Source organism: Otolemur garnettii, unplaced genomic scaffold, assembly GCF_000181295.1.
Source record: "Otolemur garnettii isolate 467f Iridium unplaced genomic scaffold, OtoGar3 scaffold00076, whole genome shotgun sequence".
In the NCBI taxonomy this organism is placed as follows: domain Eukaryota; kingdom Metazoa; phylum Chordata; class Mammalia; order Primates; family Galagidae; genus Otolemur; species Otolemur garnettii.
The window spans coordinates 7,490,833-7,496,089 of NW_003852471.1; positions in this window are offsets into that span (position 1 = coordinate 7,490,833).

Here is a 5,257-nt window from a genome sequence, read left to right on the forward strand (position 1 = left end):
TCCATCAGCAAAATCTCTGTGCTAACGCTACCATTTTAAGTGACAGTTTGTCGAAGTATTGACTGTGTTCATGAGAATGCCACACAGCGTCATCAGTTCCATCACTGCTGACGTTTGGATTTGCCATCTCTTTCTAAGCATTTTGGCTATCACAGGGACAGGTGATAGCTGAAATATTATCACTGTTAAAACAGTCAGTTAAATTTTATGAAGAACATTTCAGCAGTGTGAATTATTGAAAGAAGATTTCTCTAAATATGCAGCATTTCTATGTGATATAACCACAATTAAAGGACCAAATAATGCACCAATATCAAGCTATGTTCAAGTGGAATTTGTTAACTTCTTCAGTAGCTTTGTTAGTTTCATTGAGAGATGGCGGAAGACAGAAAGACACATGATGAGAATCGGTAAGAAAACCAATCTACCTTAAAATTAAAACATGACAGAAATATTAGATTTTGAAGCTGTCCATTATATGTCTCTGTATCCTTCCTGTACCCACCACCACCATTTTATTGATGAACTAACCAAAATGCACAGGGTTAAACATTATCCTCATCCTCCATTAGTGTGCTTTCCTTACTGATATGAACAATATAATAGTAAGAAGCCAAGAAGGCAGAGTGTTTTATAGAAACTCTTATTCTTTGGGGCCACATGCCCAAAAGAACTGTGTTTTGCCTAAAGAAATCAGTTCAAAAACAAAACAGACAAATTGGAAGATCATTTTCATTTCAACCCAATGGAAGAACGATTTTGATATAACATGTGATAAGGTTACTATAAAAATTGAATTATTCCTGGTAAAAATATTCGGGATAGCACTTAGCCCATAGAGAACACTAAAAAATACTGGTTATTATAAATTATGGTTATTTTTATAACTGTAAAAGTAAGATCTTTCCTTTGGATAGTGCCAATAAGGAAATAACATCTTAAATTATTAATAACAATCAGTACAAATTGCAGTTAACTATGAAGTAGACACTGTGTTGTGTTTTATATGGATTTGCTTATTTATTTCCCTTGAATTATTTTAATTCTGTAGCTATGGATCCTGGCCTATGAAATTGTTAAGGGATGTTCCAAAAGTTATATAGCTTTTAAGATCACGGTTTATAATAGAACTCATCAAACAATTTGGTTAAACAAAGGGAAATTTGGATTTGGAACCCAAGGGTCAGAGTTCAAGTCCCCAAACTGTCACTGATAAGTTAAGTTTCCTGAATGCATCCTCATCAGTAAAATTAAGGAGTTAAACTATGATTTATTTAAAATTCCTTCTAGCTCTTTCCTTTGCTTTCATAGCTGAGGCTAAATGTTAAAGAGTCACACAGTTATTTGAAGACTTTTAAAAATTAATTATATTTTCCAGTTAATTCACAACTACATTCTACATTTTAAGAAAATTATCCCAACAAAACCTCTGAAGTGCTGTAAATAAAAAAAATATTTAGGGCGGCACCTGTGGCTCAAAGGAGTAGGGCGCTGGCCCCATATACCGGAGGTGGCGGGTTCAAACCAGACCCTGGCCAAAAGCTGCAAAATAATATTTATTCCATCTTTCCACTCTATATTTTTTCATATTAGTAAAAAATTAATCAACCAAATATAAGTCTATTGTATAATGTTATATATTTCTGAGTTTTTGATTACAGGAAATCAAAGGGAAACTTTATGACATGATGGCAATTTTTGGAGGGGGTTATAATGATGATGCAATGACAGACTCTTTCCCAAACTGTACTAGGCAGGATCACATGGCCCAACCCAGTTCTGGGGGTTTCATACAGATATCTGAATGCAAGAGAGATTTTGGTGGTAAATTCTACTCCTTCAGTTACTATCTCCATCCCCAACCCCAAATCCCACCAATGCCTTACTGAAAAAATATTAATTTGTCGCATTGTAGAACATTTGATTTAGGGCAACTATTTTTCATACCTATAAATTATAACTTTATACGATTAACTTTGATGAATGCAAAGAGTTTATATTCTCTTGTAAGAAAATATGGATAGTGAAGGAAATATATTTTGGCCAACCATATCCCCCATATTTTAAAATATGATTTGCCCCAGATATATTGAATAAATGCTATATCTATACTGTTGATATTAATGAAATAGATTTTAAATCAGTTAGAATTTTATAAATCTTATATTAATTTTGAGTCAACCAGTATGCATACATATTAATATACATATAAATATTATACATAGTACACACACTATGCTGTCCCAGAAGTTAATTACATATATGAGGAAATAGGAAATTGTAGCTAAATATACCTTTATTTACAAAATATTCCTTACTATATATGTGTGTGTGTAATATTTCCTACATGTCAGTCACCTCTTTGTAAAATTTTGTAATGAATATTTTGTAAATAAAGATATATTTAACTACAACTTCTCATTTCCCCCATAAATGGAGACTTCAGTGGAGACTTTGGGGACACTCTGTGTGTGTGTATGTGTGTGTGTGTGTGTATACACAAGAGTGATTTTAATGTTCAGGAGTATTCCAGTTTTTCTGAGTGTTTTCTCAGGGAATAAAACTAAAATATTTCACTTTTTCTGAATTATGCCAATATGTCAATATGTTTATTAGTGGAAATTATTATAAATAATTCCACTATTAAAATATGTTTTATATTCAAGTTTTAAAATATAAAATGCATAGGATTTTTATTTTGTGGTATATGTAGAAGTAAAAGCAAATAAAGGTTTTGGTGCCTTTAGATTAATAATTTTTATGAAAATATCACTTGACTTAAGTGTTATTGCCTTAATTGCTGGAGTGATATCAGAGTCTGATCTTATACAGCAGTGGTATACAACCTTTTTTCTTTTTTTTTGTCCACTGCACATTGAATGGATTAAGAGTTGTCTTGGGCCACACACTAAATACACAAAAACTTACAAAAGCTGATTAGAAAAAAAAAAAATCTCATACTTATCAACACCACAGATAAGCAAAAGGATCCCCACAAAATCCGGATGGGGCCTGTGGGCCACAGGTTGGACACCTCTGGAAAGCAAATTGCCGAGGTGCTGTTGTTGCTATTTCCCTAACAGGTTTTCCCATTCAAGTCGCCTACCCTTCCAATTTGACAACTCAGTCTTTCTCTAGTACTCAGACTAATTTCTGCTATCAGTTTGGGTTTAGCATCGGATACATTGCAGAATTCTTAATGAATATCACTATACATAAGAGATCACTTGAGTTCTCCCTTGAAATACAATCTTGCCTAAGGCCCTGTCATCATATGAAGAATCCTCCTAAAATATATTTTTTGCCTATATGGCTCTTAAGTTCTTGCCATCAGATGCTCTGCTTCAAACTTTTAACCTAAAGATTGGTCTTTCTATAATCTATTGCCTAAATTATGACCAAACATTAATATTGTTTATATAGTACCTCATATCTACCCTGGCAGACTTACCCTTCTACTGATATTCCAATCACATGTGTGGGATTTTTTTTTTACATCCTGATACCCAGCTCTTATTAATCACTGTGTTTCCTTGAGGAATCATCATGACTCATGCATGAGTTTTATGTTATAAAACATTTGTATTTATAAATATATAACATATTAAACACTATCACTGAGAAGAGCTTAAAGAAATTTGACTAAGGATGAAAGGATAAACTTGGTATCTAGGCTTCTAAAATGTTAGTTTAAGTTTTGCTTTTGTACTTAGGAGATCTGACACTCATATTCCATAATTTAAATTTTTGTAAATTTTAATTCCTTAAGAGAACTTAAAATAATATTTATGTAAAATAATATTATCAAAGTCTATGTCTATTAATGAAGTAGATATGTATGTAACACGATTGCTCTAGCTCTAATAGTTAGAATGCTGAATTAAATATGGAAAATAATTTCAGACATTAAAATAAAGGCAGGGAAGCACTATGATCCCTGAGAAGATGGAAACAAAGTCACCATTCTAGCACATGAATTTCTGTCTGGAGGCAAATTTGGGCCATGGTACATGAAGGAACAACCAAAACAGAACCTCAAAGTCTAAATTTTGTACTTGAGAAGACAAAGATCTAAGTTTGGAGAGGCTCAGGTGGCTAGAATTATGTGTCAGATTACCAAAGTGTCAGGAACAACAGAGGCAGAAGTCCAGGATTCTGCATAGGGTTCCTCTGAGTCTGTGTGAACAGCAATCTCCACATATGGAATGTGAAACTACATGTGGTCAGGCAAAGAACAACTGTTGGAAAGAAAAATAACCAGAGAACTGTCAGTAGGAGAATTCCCACAACTCTCACAGATTTGGGAATCTTTTGAATTCCCAGAAGCCAGAGTGGTGGACCATCATTGAATATACAGATTGGTCAATAGAAGGATTGAGCCTCAGTCCTAGAGATAAATTAATGCTAAATACTATTTTATACTCATGCTAAAACGATTTAAAAGCAAGTCTCAGAAAAATCAGTCTGACTCACAAGTAACTTAACGGTCTTCCAGAACCAATTCTAACACCCTAAGGGAATATAACAAAATCTAGCACTAAATAAAATAAAATTCATGGTATCTGGCAACTAATAAAAAAACTGCTGGATAGAAAAAGGAAAAGGAAAATAGGAGAAAATTCAATCAGTGGAAAGAGACCTTGAAATGATAGATGGTGGAATTAACAGACAAAAGTTTAAAATACTATTATAAATATAAATGTTTCAAGGATATAAAGGAAAGTGCAAATAAAGAGAGATATATGAAAGAAAATAAATTCCAAATTGAATTTCTAGAGATGAAAAATAAGATATCTAAAATAAAAATTTCCCTGAAAGTAATGAAGAGCATTTTAGACATTGCAGAAGAAAACACTGATGAACTTGAATACATGAGAACAGAAAATACAAAAAAGGGGGCACCTCAAGAGAAAAGAAAGAAAGAGAAAAGAAAAGAAATAGAATGTCAGAAAGTTGGGACCAAAACATACGTTTCAACACTGAATTTGAATCCCAGAATTAGATAGCAGGTAAATTTAGGATTAGAAAAACTGTTTCCTGACCAATTTCTTTTTCTCCAAAATTTTATAAGAATGGTAACTACCTCAAAAGATTATCGTGAGTATCAAATGAGAAAATATGTGTTAAATAAAAAAACATTTTACCTGTGTTTAGTCAATATGAATAGTATCATCATTTATTGTGTATGGACATTGTTGAGTTAATTTGCATTCTTGAAATAAAAGGCAGAAAACAAGCATGATTTATTTAAATTGGT